Source organism: Lagopus muta, chromosome 9 (assembly GCF_023343835.1).
Source record: "Lagopus muta isolate bLagMut1 chromosome 9, bLagMut1 primary, whole genome shotgun sequence".
Lineage (NCBI taxonomy): Eukaryota > Metazoa > Chordata > Aves > Galliformes > Phasianidae > Lagopus > Lagopus muta.
In genome coordinates, this window is record NC_064441.1 from 14,892,174 (window position 1) to 14,914,192 (window position 22,019).

Sequence of the window (22,019 nt, forward strand, 5' to 3'; positions counted from 1 at the left end):
TTTGTAATTTAATGGAGTGTTGGCATTAAAATTCTATCTCTGCTCTAATCTTATACATTTTATTTATATACATCATTTGTTACCAGATTAAAAATTGTAGTTCTAGTGACTGCCACGGTAATTTTGAAATAGCTGTATATATTGCATAAATAACAAACCTTCAGCTGAGAAATGATTTACATCTTCCCAAGTTGCAGGTTTTCTTTGTAAGATTTATTAAACTCTCAAAGGGGACTTTATTTTTCCCTTCCTTTCCTTTCCCTGCCGTTGTATCTGTAATTCAGCACTCGCAGAAAGCACAGGGGAGCAGCAGCCCTCTGCAAGCAGGCAGGCTGACAACAAGTAGCGCTGGCTCAGGGTCTGACCCACGTGCCTTTGCTGCAATTACACCTTAGCTCCAGCTCTGCAACATTCAGTCTCTTCTGAGCAAGGATTAAAGGCATAAAAATAAATTGTGCAAGATTCTTTCTTTATGGTGATCTTTCGCTTTGGGGAATTCCATTAGAGATTTGCTTTTTGGACCATAAAGCTGCTTTGAAATCTCTTCTAAATTGGATGTGAATTCTAGTTTCCTGAGATAAATAAAAGCAACATTGGAATCCTGTTTTGTCCACTTGCCAAAATTAGGTCCATAAGGGCAGCCAGAATCTATTATTGGCTTACACTGGTGAAGATCTTCTGATGTTAAAGGTTGAAACTGTGTAACTGACAGTGGAATTTGGCTCCTGGCCTTTAGGCTTTCAGCTATGCTTTATAAATACACAGTTCAAACAGAACTCTTGTGGACTAGATATAAAAAGTATAAAAAGAGGATACTAGGGGGGAAGTGATGAAGAAAAGATACTTTTCATGGAAGTCTGTATATACATTCATGTAGGCTTATAAGTGTGTGAATGCTCTAATGCATATTTTTCCTTTGTATTTAAATGAACTTATATTTGCAGGTTTTAATATAAATATAAAAGTTTATTTTGTTATCACTTCCTTCCAGAAGATGATTATTTTTGGAAATGTTTAGTATGTGTGCATGAAATGTTAGTCTTAATATTTGCTCTAACATGAAGAATGGGTGTCAGCTTTGCCAGTTGGTGCAGTGCGTAATGCCCATCTGGCAGTGCTTAGGACAGAGATGCCATTATAACACTGTTAGGAGAAGTAGCTGCTGCCTTGTTTTTTCTTTTTTTGTTTTTTCTTTTTTTTTTTTTCCTTATTGGTTTTTATTCTTACATCCTCCTTCCATCTTTTTAAAACTCTCTTTTTATGACATGGTTAAATGCTATGGTGGTTATATTTTTAGTTGAATGCTTCTGTTGTCCACCAGGAAGCTTCAGCGGTCTCTGTGTAGGTAAAGTTGGGAGCTAGGAACTTAAATGCTCAAGTTATAGTAGTGGCTTCTTCTAAATAAAATGAAATAAAATAATAAAATTTGACTGTTAAAGTTTTATGTTTTATGCATACTATTTTTAACCAGTAGTATTGTATCAATCAAAGAGTTTAGGGGATGGGAATGGCCACTCTTTATCAATTTTAGAACAACAAATTCAATTTTCACTTATGCTGTTGTAGTACATCTTCACTGAAGCAGAGTGAATTACTCAAGGTTTGAATGCTGACAGTCTGCCTATTGTTGTCCTTCTTTGCACTTTTTTGCTGGTCATGTCTTCACAAGGCTTGGTGACTTTAGGCAGTGAGGTCCATCTCTGTGAGAAGAGTGAGCTGTTCTAAACTTTCAGGGGAACAACAAAGGCAGATAAAGCCAGCCTGCTTATCTGTGTTCTAAGCATTGCTTGTCAGAGCGCTGATGTTTTATTATAAGGGAGGGAGTGATACATAATATATAATAGCATCTGGCGTGGGCGCATGGCCCGCTGTGGAGTAAGAGCTGCATTGTACATATGGTTACTTAAAATCTATGGGGCCTTTCACTGGAAAACTGGAAAGAATTTCTCCTATCTTCCCTGTCTGGTATGAAAGTGTAGCCTATCTCTAGTAATTGGTTTTGCCTTGAATTTTGGCCATCTGATCTGCAAACTAATTGCTTTAGAGAAGACTTCTGCTTTTCTAGTTCCTTGTGCTTGTCTAGAATTTATCTTTTAGTCAGAAATCTGTTTTCTCACAGTTTTTGTTAATGTATTTCTGGATTTGCTGGTTCTTAACTTGGTTTTTTGACAAATTTGCTGCAGAGGTTGGTTTACCCTTCAGTGGGAATAGAGAATTTGGGATTATTGGATCTTTCCTTTCTGACTCTGAAAGCTGGAAGGGAGGTTAAAACAGAAAGGCACTTCTCGAGGAAACAGCTGTACTGGTAGCCCCTTGGGGATTCCTCTGAAAACATGGGTTTGCAGGCTTGGAGATGGATGAACGTGTTGTCATCCGAGCCCATCTAGCAGATATGTTAGAATTATGCTCAAAGCTGACAAAAAAAAAAGAAAAAAAAAAAAAAAAAGAAAAAAAAAAAAAAAAGAATACTCCTGGCAGTAGTGTGGAGGGAAAAAAAGTGCTGCAAAGCTGGCTTTAACTTTTTCCAGTAGCTGCAATAAGACTTAAAATTTAGCCTCCTCTCTTGGTGCGTTACAGGGGATGTGTAAGAACACTTTTTTCTTTGAGCTACTATGTGTATTTTATACTCTATAATCTTGTGTTTTTGAGTAAAAGGTTCAAATTTCAATGACTGAAGACAACTAGTAGGTAGGGACTGGGTGCATGAGAAATCAAACAGTTGTGAAAGAAGGTACTGAGCATCTTCTCCGTGTGTTACCCCTCTCCTCATCCATGAAGATAATAACACTTTACCAGTCTGTAACATTACGTAGCATACTCAAACATTTTCTTTTCCTCTTGCTTTTCCATCAGCATTAGCTTCAGCTAATGATTTGTGAAACTATAAAATAAATGAGCTACAGTGATATGAGGAATGAAATCCTTTTGAACAGTGTGGCAAGTAATGTGATTCTGGCTTATGCTATGGAGCAGGATGACAAAATGACCAGAAGTGGAGTGAGAAAGTCGATATTGCTGCTGCTCCCAACTCTTCCTGACAAGATGCGGGGCAGTGGCTGGCAGGGGAAGTTGGGGGAACGCACAGGCAGGTGCTGGGCTCCAGTCTGTCCAGGGCTGGGTCACCCAACAGGGTGTGGGGCTGCTGCTTTGAGGGCTGGTGCTTTCGATAGTGCTCTCCTGCTTCTCTAGCTAGAAAAATAAGGCATTAAGATAGCCTTGTTCAGCATGGATTACTTGAAAAGCTTTACTACCGCCTCAAATTACATAGAAAATTTGACACTCTAGCAAAAACATATGTTTCTGGTCAGGTAACTAGTGTGTAAAAGTCAAAGAGACAATAGGGACATGGGAGGCCGTTGTTTCTGAATCTGCTTCATAATGACCACAACTTACTGTGGCTGTGCCTGCCTTCTCCTGGCTTGCTGAAGAAAAGGTGTAGAAAGAGGCAGCGCAGCTGTGATATGAAGGCACTGGTGCACGTGAGGTGATGTATAGGACAGCATGGTAATCATCAGGCTCCAAGTAGCCTGTGACTTTAATGGAAAACATACGATCATGTACAACACTATGCTTGGAGGCTTCCTTTGTTACATTTTGTATTGTAGCTGATAGCTGGAGACCAAGAAAACTAGTTTCTGTTGCCTGCTGGGAGTCACTTACTAATAAACAAATGATCCTCTTAATTTAGTGTTCGAGGTTTTTACTCTTGAATTTTTTTTTGAGAATACAAAGGCATGAATTATGCAAACAGATTCTACTACTGTAGATGCTGAACTTCTGGAATAGCTCTGATTTCATATATATGAGTAAGTAATATACTGGCATGAAATGTTAAATGACTTTTGAAGAGTCTTACTATTAATAAAACCAGAGGAAGATTTGCCATCTTTTTGTTGCTCATAAAATTAAGCTTAATCTTTCTCAAGTCACTTTCTTTTCCGTCTTCTGGTAAGAAATAAAGCAAGAGTAAAGCATTAATAAAAAGAAATTAATAAAGAGAAATAAAGTAAGAGTAAAGCATTTACCACAGACTTTATCTGCAGAAATCTACTACAAAGTTTGTAAACTCTTCCTTTGCCTCTTAGGAAGGAATTATGAGAAATAATAAGCTATACTCTGTGCTGTTGCTTGCAAACTTTGAATTGCTGTAAGCAAGGCATCCTTCAGAATTGCTGAACAGTGTAATGTAAGACTTGGCACTGGCTCTTCCTGCAGGTTTAGCCAGGGTCTCAGGTGCTTTTTCTTGGTATCACAAACTTAGTTGTCTGCACCATTAGAATCAAATACAGAAATGAGAAGTGAGCAAAGGGGTTTTAGCTGTCTTTGGGTTACTGAACCTTCAAACAATCAGAAGATGTTCTGCTGTAACCTGTTTTTCAAAATAATAAAGATGAAAGTCAAGATTTTGTCTTAATCCTCTGAAATTCAGGGCTGAAAGGAGGGAATAGGCGGGTGTCTAAGCGCCTCCTGACTGCCATTCACTCAGCATTTATTCAGGTATTTGTGTTCTGTGCGTAGGAAGGCACCCATTTATAGGGTAACTTCACACTGGCTGGGGGTGGTAGGCTTTTTGCAATGGAGTAGAGCATGAATTTTTGCCTCTGGAAGTGACAGAAATCACTGCTTAATTAGGAAAATAATTGTGGAAAAGGGGAAAAAAAATTCAGGGGTAGCAAGCTGCCTTGTGGAGGCTTTCTGAACAGGAATGCCAGGCTGTTGGGGACACAGAATGCCTCTTGTGCTGGCTCAGAACAAGTGACATCAGAAGCCTTGCTGCTATGTTATCCAGGCTTACTTTTACTGTTTGAATTCTGTAAAGGCTTTTGTATCTCAGATCTGGTTTTACTGAACTAGTGGCTCTTCAGGTTATGTTTCCAACATTCTGAATGTTATGTCTCTTGTGCCAGATGTTATTTAGAAGAGGTATTTCTCTTTATGTTGGCATGCCTCATTGAGCAAAGAATCACAAATTTCTGCATTTTTTTTACAGTTTAAAAATGTGCATAACCAGAAATTTAAGTGAAGAAGTCTTGTGTGCCTTTTGCAGTTTTGAGATGAAAAACTTTGTAATATTGGAATGATATCTAAACACTGAAATAGTTAAAAATGGCAGTATTAAATAGACTTTACTTTTTCACAAACATCAACATGATCGTAATTATGAAAGGATGAGCTTGAGTGTGATATTCACTATTTTTTTCTTACTGGAAATGTATTTTTTTTTCCCTGCAGTTGCAGTGAAATCATGGATTTGATTTTTATACACATTTTTGTCACAAGAATTTTGACTTATTTCAGGAACCTACTTTTGTTACAAATTCTTAACCTCTTGTTGTAAGGAGCTTAGATTCTGGTTTTACTTTGTAAATGCTGATACAAAGTTAATGATTATTGTAGCTGAATACTCTAATGTACTCTGTACATAAAAGGTATCTTCTATTTTAGGTTAGTATTTCAGATGTCTGGATGCCTCCATCTGTATGTGGCCAGTGTGAATATGGCTGATCTTGACAACATCTAAGAACTATGTGGTGGCATATGTGAAATAAGTTTGGATGTCCTAGCTTTTATGGAGACAGACCTGTGGCACAGGAGCTGTATCTGCAATTGATACTTCTCCTGCTTTTGATGCACACACAGGGTGAATGAAAAGGAAATTAATCACCCTGGTGACCTGTGGATGCTATTCTATGAGACAAATCTTAGACACCTCAGTGAGAAATTCTTCTGGCTCCACTTATTTTGTACCTATTTGGGAATCTTCACCTCTAAGGCCCCAGCTAAGCATGTATCGCATGATACTTACCTAAGATAGGGTCTACCTTTTCCCTCTGGAATATTTTAGTGAGGGAGTTATGTATAAGGGGGTATAATGTATAAGGGTGAATACTTAAATGACAATATCTCAAGCAACTACTCTTTTTCTTCGTCCTTCCAAGGCAGCTGATCTTGTTTCCTTCCTGGTAGATTACTGTTGGTTGGCTCTCCCCTTCTCAGGGAATAACAGCATCGCTGAATGGGTGCTCCTGTGTAGTTAAGTCCAGTGCCTATCAATAACAGAAAAGCAAAGACAGTAGCACCAGCAATTAAGGCACTTTCTGTTTATCGTTGAGCTAGTATTTTTAGGAAGCTGATGGAATTTGGCTTGTCATCTAACACGCGATTCTTTTGCCAAATGTCAGGTCTCCTGACCGGCCACCCAAGTTGCTCTGCCAACTGTCATCCTCTCTTGCAGAAAGAGGAATGCAATGGAATTGGCAACTTGATGAAGAATTAACAGCCTCTGCCAGCGAGCTCTAATTAAACAGCTATATAGACAACAGCTGTGAAAAATTCATCAATCATAGAATGTTTATTATTGGAATTAAAATGCCTCATAACTAATGCATAGATTTACATTGATTAACATCTCCTAGAAGGAACAATCTGTGTCTTACAACTTACTGTGGGCATTTTAAATGTCTGTATCACTTGCACTGTCACCAATCTGCCTCTGGTTAGTTGACTGTAGTTAAAAGGTTTACCAACTTCTTTGCAGCAAATCAGGATCTAAAGCTGTAGAACTGCAACCCTGAACACTTCAAAAGAACTCTGAATTCCTGTCAACATATGGACTGTTGGATGGTATACCAGTCTTCTAGGCACATGGACAAGACTCTGGTTTTTACACTTGAAGCAATGCAGCAAAGAATAATCTTACTGCATCAACTTAAAAACCATGTGGAGCTCAGAAATAAAATGAAACAGGGCAACTTGTTATGATCTTATCTTGGTATTCTTCTGTACAATTTAACAGTGTTTGTTTGCTTTTTTTTTTTTGGATAGGAGGTGTTCTCTTCAGGTAGTGTATGTTTCAGTCAAGCTTTTAAAATGCTATACTGTATGTATAAAATAACAGAGTCATTAAGGTTGAAAAAGACCTCTGAGATCATCTAGTCCAACCATCAACCCATCCTCACCATGCCCATCAGTCCATGTCCCTCAGAGCCACCATTTTCTTGAAAATGTCCAAGATCTGTGACCCCACCACCTCCCTGAGCAGTTCATGCAAATACCTCACCACTCTTGTTGAGAGGAAACTTAACATCAAACCTAAACCTCCCCTGTGCAACTTAGGGCTGTCACCTCTTGTCCTATCACTGCTACCTAGGAGAGGAGGGTGACACCCCAAACCTGCTTTCAGGGAGTTGCAGGGAACAATAAGGTCTCCCCTGATCCATGTGATTTGGAGTCAGAGCAAGACCTGAAGTCCCCTTAAGTCCTCAATGTTTGTCATGTTCTGGCTAGAACCTGCTGCATAAGTGGAACAAACTTTCAAGTTAGAGCTCTAATACAACATAATTTTTCCTGAAACATGAAACTTGCAGGAAAAAAGCAAGCAAGAAATGAACTCCCAGGTCCTGAACCCATGATGAGGTCTCTTGCTGTCTTCAGTGATAAAGAAATAGTGCTTCCAGTGTTGTGCGTTCAGTAAATGCTTTTCTTCATCTAGAAAAAACAAATTCTTGAAATATTCAGTGGCACTAACAGAGTTTGAAAGTTGGATTTGAAAAAAAATTAAGTAATTAGAAAACTTCAATGGAGAAAAGCTGTTTTAATTTTTGAGTAGATAAAACGCATGGAGTCAAATCTTGAAATGCTTTTGTGGCACATCACTCAGCCGTGCCATTTCTCCGCATTAGCATCTTGTTCTAACTTATAACGCAGCAGGAATTTGGAGGTCTCAGAGCAGGCTGACTGGATATCTTTCTAAGCATAAGAATAAAAGCAAGTATAAAACACGGTACAGAGGTCTAATCTTTGGATTCCTGCCAGTTAAACTCAACCAGTTAAGACTACATGTCCATACTGTAAACTGTTTTCTATTTCACATTAACTCCTAGTCCGGACTCATATATGCATGCTGTAGGAAATACTTTTTTGGTGAGGTATTTAATATCAATTCTTATTGTATGATTAAGTTAAAAGGTAAAGAAGTTTGGTGGTTTTTTTTAATGAACAACTGGGATTTCTGTCAAGAGATGAAGGCTATATTTGTAACATAGTTCATTCAGTAAACTGTAACGTGTTTTTTCTTTCCTTTTGACAGGCATTTTTTTACATGCTGAGTGCGGCCCAGACCTCATTAAATTGTTTTCGTAGCAAGATGAGGAAAGGGACCTTATGGATGGATCTACTGACAGATAGTTTTCAACTTTCACACGGACTTGGTCCTGAAGTACCCTTGACTTGAGTAAAGGTAAGACTGAAAAGCATTGTAGCATTTTCTCATAAGAATGAATTGCACACACCCTGTTCTTTAACACTTGCCACAACACAAGACAAGGTAAAATCGACAGAAATAGTAGAATCTTTATGAATACTTAGTGGATTTTGCAACAACTCGTGAAGACTGTAGTCCTGTTCAAGCTGATTTTTCCATTTACGTGGAGAAATGAGCTGGCAGAATGTGCCTTGCACTTAAGCATATTCACTTTTTAGCCGTGCACCAGGGGCAAACCTAACTCTAGATAATATATACTGTATGTTGGTGAGGCAGATCTTTTAAGTTGCCATTCCCAAAACATAATTTCTGACATAAGAATATTACTCTTATAAATTTGTCACATACTCGTGTGTTGTGAGGGATTTCTGTGCCAAGTCCTGTGTATGTAGTTCTTAAGATTTCCCCTTAGGGTGTTAAGAGAACATGGAGCTTCTAGCAAGAGAGGTTTTAAAAGGCATTAGCCTTTTCCCTACTGCAGTGTTTGACTTCACTGCCATCCTTGCAACATTTGTTCTATTTGAGTCAGAAATACTCCTAATTCAGCAGAGAAGTTAATCAGTGTAGGCTGTAAATATTTATTTGTTTTTTTAATAGCAGAAATTATGTTATAAATGACTCTCATCTATTGTAAAAGCCTGCTGTTAGTTTGTAACCTAGGTTTTTCTTGCAATAGCTGTTGGTGTTGCAAAAGTGAAACATGAATTTGGTATTAATTCTGGAATAACCAACCAGTCACAAAATGTGTAACCTTGCTGCATTTAAAAATTTGACTTCAATAAAAACAAGATTTATGATGTATATTGACAGATACTAAGTGAATTTACTCTTTACTTTCAGAAAACTACTTTTGTCAGCTTCTCAAATCTAAATTAGTATGAGTCCATATTTATGAAAACCATTACGTCTAAGGTCTAAGCATGTTATGATACTTGGTTAAAGTTCTCAGCTTTTCAAATAAGTGTAAAAAAAAAAGTGTGCATTTTCTTTTTATTGAATGCAACTTGACAGATGTTTCTGAAAATTTGATAGCAAAATTATTTTTTTGAGAAAGTTGTGGGCTTTTTATAATATTTTTTTGGTAGTAATGACTGTTTTTATAACGCTGTGAATGTGTTATAGTAGTGTTCCAAACTGAGCTTTTGTCAGTATTTGAAAGTGAACTAAAATAGCATTTGCTTTAATTCACCCTGCTGTTTAAAACACCCTGCTGTTCTGTGTGTGGGCATTCTTATTTCAGATTACACGTCCAAATTAGCAAGATATTTTGAAGTATATTTTATAAGTCACTTCTACATAGAAATGAGACAGAAGTTTATACTGCAGTAGCACTGTCTCAGAAAGATGAGCTGCTCCATAGTTGTGCTTCGTGCAGGACACACGTTCTGTACTATAACAAGGCCCAGCATCATAAACAAGGAAAGCTAAACAAATTCAAGACAGAGACGGGGTGTAACAGAGAGGAATTATCAAAACAATTTCTGCTGAGAATGAGAGGATCTGCTCAGAGAACTGTGTTTTAGAGAAAAAATTAAGAGAATGAGAAATGACAAGATTAGCTTAATGGAAAGAAAAACCATGTTAGGTATGGAGGACAAAGTATCTTACAAATGACAGAAATAGAGGCAGTATGCAGAGAGCTACGTTGGGGAAATTGTGTGCGTAACAGGCAGAAATAAAACACACGTATCTAAGTTTACTCTAGAAATCTGAGAAAGTGCCTTCATGTTTTCCCTTATTTTAAAATGTTTTGCTTTTGAATATTGAGAGAAATCTTCACTTTAATACTTTAATCAATGCTGTCTTTTTTCTGCAACTACTGTCTTTTTCATACTAATTCCAGTCTGGACTGCTGGTCAAACACTATTGAGCCATTTACATTGATTAAAGTTTTTCCAATTCTGCAACATCATCTCTAATGCTATGAATGAATCTAATGACCTAATCATCTTTCTCTGTATGTGTTTTTGTTACTTCTGCCTTTTGAGAAGTTTGGAAGGTTATCCAGCTGTTGATGCACTGGATTCTTTGTTGTCAGTATCTTCACAATGAAGCAAATACGAAAAGTGTTGAAATTGTTTTGAACTAAGATGAGTGCTTTATGTGTGCTCAGGTGCATAGTTGGGGACACTGAGATGTCACCATAGAGAGAATATTACTTTTATATCTAGATCTCATGCATTGGTATGAAAATCAAACCACGCGTTTTTTTGGGATATTCTCCAGATTAAGCTTGTTTTGAGGATTTCCAAGTAAACATTTATGAATAAGCATGTATAAATGGGATTATTTGTAGATTTTAATCATGACTTCCACGTACAGTGCTTATCACTTTAGCTTCTGAAACACTTCCCGTTTCAAGGGGCAATTCCTTGTTTTTGTTGTTTTGTTTTTAATTAGCTATTGCCTGCTTTGTACTTCTTATAAGGATATTCTAGGTGATTCAAAACTGTGGAATAGAGTCATTTGGTCTGATATTCAGAGAAGCCATCTGGACTCATCACTCACCTGTGAGGTGTATCAGTTTAAGTAAAATACTGCATAAAGCTGACAGTTGTTTTGTAGATGAAAATCTTACAAAAGCAAAGTTAGTTTATATCTGTGTGAATGGGAAACAGATAAGATTATTATGTCATTACCTACATGCTTTCTTTCCTTGTTTGTTTTTTCCTTCTCTTTTCTTCCTACTCAAACACAATTCAATGGGAACTCATCTAGTCCAACAGTAGCTCAGCACGATCATCTGCTAGCTTCAGATGGTATATGTATATGTGTGTGTATATATATATATATATATATATATATATATATGTATATGTGAATTCCTCCTATGCTGATGCTTTTTTAAAAGGTTGATGTATGATGCAAATCAGAAATAGTTTTAAATAGTTAACTAGTAGCACAACGTCTTTATGCAGTATGCTGCTGCCTGCAGGTAACTATAGAAAAAACCCACAGGTATTGGCACAGATGGGAGGAACAATCAAAACCCCGTTATCAAAATATCTTAATTTTCAGAGGGGATTTCCAATTCCTGTGCAGGTGTGGTTACATGTTTTCAAGTTTGATAAAGATAGCAATGAGAGCTGGAATATTTTTAGCATCCTTTTAAAAGAGAATGCATTAGAATAACTGCAGATATGTGTGTCTTTCTCAGGGAATCTTCCTGAACAAGCACTCATTAATCCATGAGATTTTACTCAGTGATTTACTTTATAAGAAGATATTTCTGATCCACCTGAGTTTATATTGACTTCTGCAAGGTTTCTGAGTTGCTTGTGACTGAGAGTCGTGAATTTTCTCCCTTCCCTGTGCAGGTGTGCTACCTGTGTCACTTCCCCAGCCCCTCTTGGCTTGTGCTACGTGCAGAGCATCAGTGCTCAGGGGTCAGTAGTAGGTGAGATAAAAGGAAGGGATAACAGTGAGCACTACAGGCTGCAGTTTCCAGAGTGGCTGTGAATCAGAAACTCACCTGTGCAAGGTTTTCATTAATGTTTTATTTCTTTATTTTAATCCTAACCAAATATAACTTGGACATATTGCTCAAGAAATAAAGAACTGAATGAGCAAAGACCTGCTGAGGGGGTGATGGTTGAACTCTTGGGTAACAAATGAAGAGGAAAGTACTTTCTGCTTTAAGTAGTGAGGAGCTTTATCTCCCCTTTGAAAACTCAATAGACACATCCATCAGGCAGTCTGACAGGAAAATTAAATTGGGTTACAGCACTGCAGGAAGTCCAGATTACGTTCCTGCTGAGCAGTAACAAATTGTGGTGAACTTTATAAAAAAAAGAAAAACTTATCCCTGATTTTTTACAAAATAATCCCGTCCAGATCTCAACAGTGCTAGAAAAGGTGCTGCGGAGACCTCTGGAACTTTGGTGTTCCTTAATAAGGAAATGAAATTATAGATATGACTTTCCTGCAGAACTGCTTGTGTTCAGTGTTCCTTTTTAATAACACCAAATCTGCACCAAGACTAAATGGCTTTGTTTATTGCAGAATGGAAAAATGAAAAATATTATTTTCCTGGCCTTGGATAGTACGTTGTCTGTCCTGGTTGTGGTAGGTCACTAAGTTCTACTAAATGTGATAGGAGAGGCAGATATTCTACTAGAGATCTCAGTAGAACTACATTTTATTTTACCCCCAGTGAACTTAAATTCAATAATCAAATAAAGAATATTTTAATCCAAATCACCTTTTGGATATATTTCAAATAGACTGGCATTTTAGTAACCTTTCTTAATCTTCCATTTATTTAGAGAGGTGCTCTTACATGCAGCTGAGATCCAGGTGCTTTTCAGCTTGGTGATGTTCATTTCTAGAACCATAGCCTATCTCTGCTTCTCTTATCTCTCCATCTTGGGCTCTGAATATTCTCCAAATTGAGGCAGCTTCTCAGGGCCATTAGAGATGGGGCTGAAGATAGGAATTCATGGAAACAGGTCCAGAGTTGTTTTCAAGTTTGTGAACTTCAGCCAGCTGTTCCATTAATGTGACTGTCAGATTTTTAAACAAAATCTGAAACAACAGGGTTTCTAATGTCATATTCTTTGCACTTTCTGAAAAGCTACGTATTCATATGAAAAATTAATATTAACTGTTCATGTATTTGTGTGTATACAGGAATGTAGGATAAACTAAAATGAGCATGTGGGATTCTAGTGTTTTTTTTTTTTTAATGAAAGAAAATTCTTCCTCTAAACTCCTCATGATCTCTCTCAGAACAATCACATTTAACTATATTACTTAGGCTATTTTTGAATTGCAATTATTTTTAGGTCCCTCCATTCCCCCCCTCAAAAAAAAAAGAGCAGTAGTCATTGTCTTTTGCTCTTTCTCATTAGGCAATAGAAGTAAAATGCTTCTTTTACTGGCTTCTGCATTACACATTGCACTCTTGCCTTAAGCAATTCAAAACCAAAATAAATCTTAACTCACAGAAGGTATAAGTATGAGGAATCTCATCCTTCTTCTGGAATGGCTTAGGGGCTGATTGTTTATTTAACAAGTTGGTGCCCTGATTTTACCACTGACACTGACAAAAATCCGTCACTCACAAACTGAAATTGCAAAAAGGGTGAAAATCAGAAAGATATGAGTCAGTACTCAAAGCTATGAAGGTCTGCTGATGTAGATGTTTGCAGTCATTTTTAACTATATTTAAAAATCGCAGTGCTGGTGATCTCAGGATGCAGTAATGCTCTGATGTAACCAAACCAAATGAAGTTTTTCTACTAGTTGCCTTTTATCATCTGAGTTACTACATACAGCTAGTTTGAGGAAGAGGAAATGAATCTGAAGAAAGATCTGGAAGACTGCTTTAAAAACCATAACAGACAAATGTGAGATTTGAATAGTGTGCACAGGATTTGTGCCACCTCACAAAAAAGTGAAAATGTTTCATCATTGGATGCCCAAAACCAGGGCTGTCGAGTAGTTATATTTGGGAATAGTCTTTTATTCCATTCACTGAAGTGGCTAGGAGTTGTGGGAGGCAGATGAGACACTTTGTGTCTCTGTCACTAGCACTTCCCATGGAGCATGAAGTGCTGGAACCAACTGGGAGAGACAGTGCAGAAGTGGATATTTTGTTTGTGGATTATTTATGTAGGAAAAATACTGTATATAAACATCGATCCAAAAAACTTTTCATTGCTGTATGATTCCCTCCCCATTATACAGTGTTTTCAGTACATAAAACTTTCTACTCAGGCAACTTTCTTAAACTGTAGAACATTGGCTATCCGTCAAGGAAGGGATGACCTTTCCTATGTTCAGTCCCTTTCTTGCTTCTCATTTCCAATTTTTTTTTCTTTTTCATATTAGAAAGGAAGAAAAGTGTATGGAACAGACTAAGGAGGAGGAAGAAGATGGGAAAAGCACTTCTTATAAAATATGTAAAATCACATACCTAAAATATATTCTATTACCAAATAGGAAAGTGAAAAATTTCCCAGTAATTTACATTATTTCTAACTTCTTTGGAAAGAAAGGGCAGAAAGGAAAGTGAAGACATTTTATTTCATGTCGTGGATGTTCTTGCCTCTGTCACATGTGTTCCTCCTTTTTTTTTTTTTTTTATTTTTATTTTTACAAGATCAAGCTACCACATTTCCCTAGATGAGATTTCCTATGCTTGTCACAATTCAAGTCTCAGCAAGCTCTTGTACAATTGTTTTGAGTTCATTTCTGACAATGTGAATCTTGGCTTCTACTTTATATACTGTATTAAGACAGAAAAGCAAATATTCAAGTAAGGAAATTTTTCACTGTCTTTGCATTACTTGGGATGCTTTTGTGTCTTTGGAACCAATATTTAAGTATGATTTCATCTTGTGACCAGACAAATATAAACAATTTGAAAGTAAACACTGTTCTTAAGGAAGAGAAGAGAATCCTGTTTGAGCACAGGATTCTGATGTGTTCAGATAACTTATATTGCTAAGTGATATGCATGTAAGAGGGTGGACGTTGTAATTAAATTCTACTTCATAGCATCTTGATAACTACTTAAATTTAATGGTATGAAGTTGAGCCAGACTAGAATGTGATGCTTTCTTGATTGCAAAAAGGGAATCTTGGATAGAGTAGATATGTGGTTTCTCAAATTATATAAAGTGGGTGAATCCAAACCCCCTTAAATTTTTTTCTGTATTATTTTGATTTGAGCACTGTGTAAACTTGGAGTTAAGAAGTGGAAAGTTTTATTTGACTTCAGTTTGAATTTAATCTGAAATGATTTACTCAGCACTTAATATTTATATCTTGCTCACTTGAAATACACACTAAAAATAATAATTTAAAAGTGAAGATAGCTTTAAAATAGCATACTGTATCTCCTGAACTGGAGTAAAACCAAGCATCTCAAGCTATCTTCAATTAAAAATCTTACTCTCCCTTCCTTACTCTCTTCACCCTCTTAAGCAAATGGACTTGAAGCAGTTTAAAAAACTTTGTAGAAACAATGTATCTTAAAGTAGCTTCAAGGTGAAAATGTTATTACTTGTTTCATTTCTGATAGTAAGATTTTTTCCTCAGTCCTTTTGTCTGCAAAGTTTTGACTCTGTGTTCTAATTTGTTGAGGGGATTGAGAGGGGCAGGAAGCCAGGCTGGAGATGTATGTATTTTGATGAAAGCTTTGCAGTCAGTTCTGCTCTGTAGTCTTTTCTATGCTTGACTTGAACTGAGTAAGGGATTCTCTCCCATATCTACATCTGTAATTTCATTGTTTGACCTATTAACTAATGCATACAGCAAATCTTTTATTTACAATACGTGGTAGCAAAGAAGAGCACCTGCAAAATGAGCACTGAATTCTAATAAAAACTTATCACATTTCACATTATATAGTCACTGAGTTTGGTATTTTCTGATTTGGTTACACTAGATTACTTCATTGTACTTTGTGATTGAGAAGGGAGCATGACTTTTTTTGAACTATTTCATTTCCATGGCAGGGTGACTTAAATTAGTGCCTTACATCCTTCTAATATGCTTAGAAATCTTTGGAACAATAGATCTGAAATTTGAGCACTTTGATTCTGGTCGGATAAGAGCCCAGGAGAGAAGTTAGATGGGCTGGATACACAAGCATTGTTCTATTGAAAACTTATCCAGGGTAGATCTTAGCATGTGTGTGAACATCACTATGAATATCAGTGGATCACGTGGAGAAGTTACGGCTCAGCAGAAACTTTGTCCACCTCACAAAGAGAAAATGAGTCCAGGACTTCACCCAATGAGTGAAGTAAAAGAATGTGTCTGCTTTAATATTTAAGCCAGCAGTGTGCGTTTGCAGCCCCAATTCTGGGCTGCCTTAAAAGAGGAGTGGCCAGCAGTGACAGGGAGGTGATTGTCCCCATCTACTCAGCTCTTGTGAGGCTCCATCTGAAGTACTGGGCCTGGGCCTGCGGCCCCAGAAGAAGAAAGACATGGAGCTCTTGGAACAGGTCCAAAGGAGGGCCATGAAGATGATTAGAGGGCTGGAGCATCTCTGCTATGAAGAAAGGCTGAGGGAACTTGTTTATCCTGGGGAAGAGAAGGCTCCAGGGAGACCTCATTGTGGCCTTCCAATGCTTGATGGGAGCATATAAAGAGGAGGGGGTGCAACTGTTTACATGGGAAGATAGTGATAGGAAAGGGGGAATGGTTTTCAAGGCAAGAATGGATGGGACCCTAGGCAGCCTGATCTAGCAGATGGCAACCAGCCCATGGCAGGGGGTTGGAACTGCTTGGTGTTTAAGATTGCTTCCAAAGCAAGCCATTCTATGATCCCTCAGTGTGACAGATTTGCATACGATTAGGAACTGCAGACTGCCCAGATGAATTAAGCACTTGAATTAATGAAGGCTTCCTGAAATAAGAAACTCTTAACAATTCTGTATCTATATAGCAGTATTTACAGTGTTTTGCCTTTTAAAGACGTTATCTGGAAATAATGTAAAGAAATGTTGAGTGGAAGTGCACATGTACATCCTACCTACCAAACATCTTTGTGATCACCAGTGTGGTCAGATTTGAATGACCAGGCTCTGTTTTTACCTGAATGAGAAGTAGAAGGATTCAACTTCTGGCCTGACTATCTCCGTGTTGTAAGATTTCTTTTACACAGTTATTATTTATTTACGTATCCAACAGCATTCTTTCAAAAACTTGCAGTCTGATGCTTTACCATGCAGGATTTTAGAACTCTATAAAAACATAAACAAATGTGTTAGTCTGTGGGGACTTATTTTTTCTTCTTTTTTTGCCTTGGAGATGTCATTAGACATCATTTAGGAACAGATCATAGCCATGAAGAAGCAACCTATTTCTTAAGCATACAGAAAATACCACTGTGTATGAAAAGCTTAAATGATGTACTATTAAGCTGAAATACTTTCTAGTGGCAATGTGCATTCCTTTGCAGAAGTAATGCTTCAATTGTACACCTGACTCTTCAAGTTAAAAATTCTTCTGCACTTACAGTTGTGTTATCAATATGACAGCAGTAAGCAGTAAGTGTACAGTTTTTTCCCGTAGTTTCCTTGACTTGTACATCTCTCCCATGACAAATCTAGCTGGAACTAATGTGTATTGAAGGGGAAGTTGTGTGGTGAAGATTTGTGTGGTGACTGAGCATGTTCTTTAGTACTCCCTACAGTGCATTTTCAGGTTGTTCACTCATCTGAAGAGAAGTTTGGGGTTCAGCTGGCATTTAGCACAGATGATCACTGGTGACAGGTGACAGGATGAGAGGAAATGGCCTTAAGTTGCGCCAGGGTAAGTTTGGATTGGATATCAGGAAAAACTTCTGTGGTGAAAGAGTTGTTAAGCACTGGAATGGGCTCCTCAGGGAGGTGGTTGAGTCACCATCCCTGGATGTGTTTAAAAACCGTTTGGATGTGGTGCTCAGGGGCATGATTTAGTGGAGGATTGTTAGATTAAGTAGCATGGCTAGGTTGTGGTTGGTCTCAATGATCTTTAAGGTCTTTTCCAACCTGAGCAATTAGATGATTCTATGATGTCATCATACCCACAGGGTACATTCACACAGCAGAGCTCAAGTGCTGTTGCTAACCAAACATTGATGTGAAGTTTGTATGTCAGGTGTTAAGCTTATTCAGTGTTGCTGGTGGTGTTGCTAATGTGTTTTACATAATGAAGTATATTGAATTGTTCTTAAAAAAAAAAAAAAAAAGTAAATACATAAGGTGGTGAGTTTTCTAAAGATCTACAAGTAAATATGAATGCAGTTCTCGTGGCGTTATTCTCTGAGATTCTCACCTGGTAGTTCACTACTTTTTCAATAAACTAGAGAGCACTTCTTCATGTCTAGACTGGAATTCGGGGAGAATTTGAGAAAGCAGAGACAAACAGAAACAAAGACTGAGAGACACAAAAAAGTATAGTGGCAGAGGACTGTGTGGTGAAGCACTATGGCTATTCTGAAGGTTTTGTTAAAATTTAAAATAAACTTAAGCCTAATTTCAACACCATGCCTAGAGGAAAATGCTGTTTGTGTGTAACTTTAAATGCTGACAGCTTAGGGAGGAGTGTGTGATAATTGGTATTCTAAAATAATAAGCAGTTGTAATAGCAATCTAATTGTCACGTAGTAACTGCACCCCCCCAAGCATTACATCAGAACATCCAAAGACAGTTTAATGCAACCAAACCTTCATATCCCTCCAAGCACTTTCCATCAGCCTCTACTTATGGCTATGTTCATTTTTTCATATGCTCACAATTCCGCAATAGTCAGAAGTAAGGTCAATCTACCAAAATTTAGTTACTAGAAAGGATTAAATACAGTAGTTTGATCCTGGCTGGGATTCCAGGGAATGGAAAATCTGCAGTGTATGGATTTGTGCTGGAGTTATCTTAGTGCAGAAATGATACCTTGATGCCAAATGTCACCTTAAGGACCACAGATAAACAATCTTAAAACTGGATGGCAGCAACAGCTACAAAACTGCTTTTGTGACATTGAGCTTGTGGAACATTGGCAAGTTTGGAGTATAGGTGGTACCATTGATGACTTAAGAACATGCGTGCACTTGTTTTCTAGGTGTTGGATGTCTGTTTCTCTTCATCTGCGTAGGGTGGTTTGTTGTGTCTTTTATTTTGCTGCTTCTCAAAGAAAAAGAGGCTAGTTTATTGGGAGTCATTTTCTTTCTTTCAAGCTTGTAAGTGGCCACAGAATTCCTTTTCTTACATTCCCAGTCTGTGTGAAGCAAGGTCTTTGGCCAGTCCCAGTAAAGAATGTAGATGCTCGTCCTGCTAGCTCAGGCATGTAAATCTATCACATTGCCCCTTAAAGTCCTGCTCAGTTTTCAGCTGGGTTCTGTGGACGTTATATTTCACAGCACCTGCATTTTCAAAATTGAAGTCAGTTATGTGCTTGAATGATCTGTGTTTCAATGGGCATTTTTTGCCTCTTTCAGTGCCAGACCCTGACTTATCAGGTGCATTCACAGCATACCTTAGATACCAGATAGGCTCATGGGTCACCTTTTGGTCAGACTGCTGGGGTGATGTGTTTTTACGCTACGTGGATGCTGGTACTCACAAAGGCTGGAGCAGCCTAACTGGCCTATAAATAAATACTATTTTGATATTTCCACTATTTAAAAAAAAACAAACAAGCAAAAAACAAAAACAAAAACAAAACAAAAAACAAACACCCCACAAACAAACAAAAACCCCAAACCCTCTTGATGTCTTTGACATCTCATGAGACAGTGCTGAATCATGCAGATATGTTCGTCTGTGATAGATCAGAACTGGAATGTTGACAACTCTGAAGCATTTCTAAAAAGTTGGTAATAGTTCAAATCTTATCAGCTTTTGAGATTTTGTCTTTCTTTGGGAAGTTGGGATGAATGTCTCTGGATGTGATGTCAGGCTTGAATCTTTAAGGAGAGTTGGATGAGAATTCCTTCCTGCTTCTGACCCAATCTCTTTTCACCCATTGTGATATTACAGAAATTGAATTTCAGGCCTCATGAGTTAGAATTTCTGCTATGGTCAGCAGAAATGTCTTTCTATCTGATTACCCTTGAGGTCAGAAGCACGTAATACATTCAGGGGTGTTTCTAATTGAACGAAGCTTGGAATATGTGAGGGTTGTAGACAGCAGCTGGCCCCAGCAGAGCCTTAACAGATTTGCTGAGAACCTGCAAAGATCTTGGCAGGATGTCAACAAAGATACTGCAGGGTTGCTGGATGCCAGGAAAATGAGATCTTTGCTTTGCAGCAAAGAAAAATGGTATTTAAGGAAGATGGGATTTAATAAATTACAATAGCAGCATTGTGAGCAAAGCTGTATCCAAATGTACTAATGACTAAGACTAGTAGGCAAGTTGTGTACTCTGTTTCATGGGTGAGTAAACTGAAGTAAAGCGGGTAAAGGGAAGATATGCTTTCTTATAGCAGACTATTATCAGAGCTGAGAAGTCACCTGTTCCTATGTAAGTATTCTTCTTAAAAGAAGTGAAGAACTGAGGGAACAAAAACAGTGGTGGGAAAAATGGTTTAGACAATTTGAAAGGATAGGAAAGAGAAGCATGGAGGTTGAGTGGATAAAGCACAAGTGCTTGTGGGGAAAGATCACAGTGGATTTTGGAGGAACAAAACTGTCTTCGTGGAAGAGCAAGGAATTGAGTCTATAGCATTAGGAGTTTCTAGCTTGAAGTATCCAAATACATGGAGTAAATCTGAACGTATATTTGCTAGTGAATTGCTCTGGTGAATTATATAGGTATTCATTTGATAGCTTCAGGTGCTGGAAAAGTTAGCTGTTTGTTTTTCTGAAAGTGTAGTGATGCATGCCTCACCATGCTGGACCCTGATTGAGAAGATATCAGATCAGTTTGCAAGCAACTACTTGATCTGTTTTGCTGATGTCCTCTTTGTCTCTTACTAGAGCTTTAGTAATAAGGTGATCTCCAAAGAATTCAGTCAGAATTAGAATGTTACAGAGTCAAAGCTGTGGTGGTTAAAAAGCTATCTTCATGAGGAGAGAAAACTGATTCTCATCTAATCTGCAGATTAACCATGACACAAAGATTAGCAAACCAAATGGAGTATGCCTGCGTGGAATATTCCCACTCCACATGTTACAGGGTCCGGTTTTCAAGGATGATAAAATTTGTCATTTGCTGCAGGCATCAGACAGCACTCAATATTCCACCAATTTGGTATAAAGTATTTCAGATTTCCTCTCTGCCTACTTGGTGGACAAATATCAATTATTTATTGCTATTTTTAGGACTTGATTCCCCTCTATCCTCCTAAAGCCTTGATCATGTTGAAACCTATGGATTATTGGCAGTTCTTTATTAACCAGGTACAATGCTAGAGAGGAGGGAAGCAGATTCTCCTTCAGTTGGGAATAATTAAAAATGCCAGTTAATAAAATCCTTCTGACTTTTGCAGAACTGAAAGTAGCCATTAGCAGCTCTTGAAATCTCTCAGTTTGTTGCATCCCTGTGTTCCTTGTGTTCCAAAAGAAATAATGTGGCAGGCAGGATACCATTGAACGTGTAATGGAATGGGTACCAGTGAAAATGCCAGGTGGAGGGGGAATAAATCCCAAAGACAGACTAATAGTAAAATATGTGGATGGCAAGCAGCCTTTTGTTGATATATAGGCCTATTTCAAGGTAGGAGACAGCATACCTTGGTCTAATTTTAGAGCTATTGAATGGGTCATATCCCAACCTCTTTCCATGTTAACTCTTGCCTGATCAGAAAATAATGGCTTTAAACTGCAATCTTTCTGATCTTGTGACAGTTATGAAAACCTACAAAGAAATTTTCCACTACTGTATTTCTCCATTCCTCCTTCAGTTCCTCTCCCAAATAAAGTTAGTAGTAGACTATTGCCTTTAGCGCAATAATTAAACTTCTGTAATAGAGTACAGATCCTGGAAGAAGGTCCAGTTGGGTGTGGTACAACGTGAAGAGCTAAGTGGATCCACAGAGATGTTTGCCTGCTTGTAGATTGCCAGCAGAAGCTGATACAGAAGAGAGAAAGCTGTGGAAGTCTCTTGAATCCCTGGGTATAAACTTTTATTTTTCAAAATGGCATTAAAGTAGGGAGCTGGTGGAAGCAAGCTGGTCAATGTGACTTCAAAGACATGGGGAGTTTTTGACAGAAGTTGCTGTTTGTCAGAGATCTATAAACTGACTTCCTGTCATGGGAAGCCTTCAGCTAGTTTAGCTGGAGAGTTACTGGGGGGAAATCCTCGCCCTCTTGTCTTTCTAG

At 37.8% G+C, this 22,019-nt stretch overlaps 1 long non-coding RNA gene across 1 annotated transcript in view; it reads left to right on the top strand.

Moving 5' to 3' along the window:
* Positions 1–22,019, top strand: part of LOC125697466 (uncharacterized) — a 199,812-nt gene that overhangs the window by 92,671 nt on the left and 85,122 nt on the right. Inside the window, exon 6 of the long non-coding RNA XR_007378805.1 lies at positions 8,090–8,239. This is a non-coding gene — a long non-coding RNA (uncharacterized LOC125697466). The remainder of the gene's footprint in view (positions 1–8,089; positions 8,240–22,019) is intronic.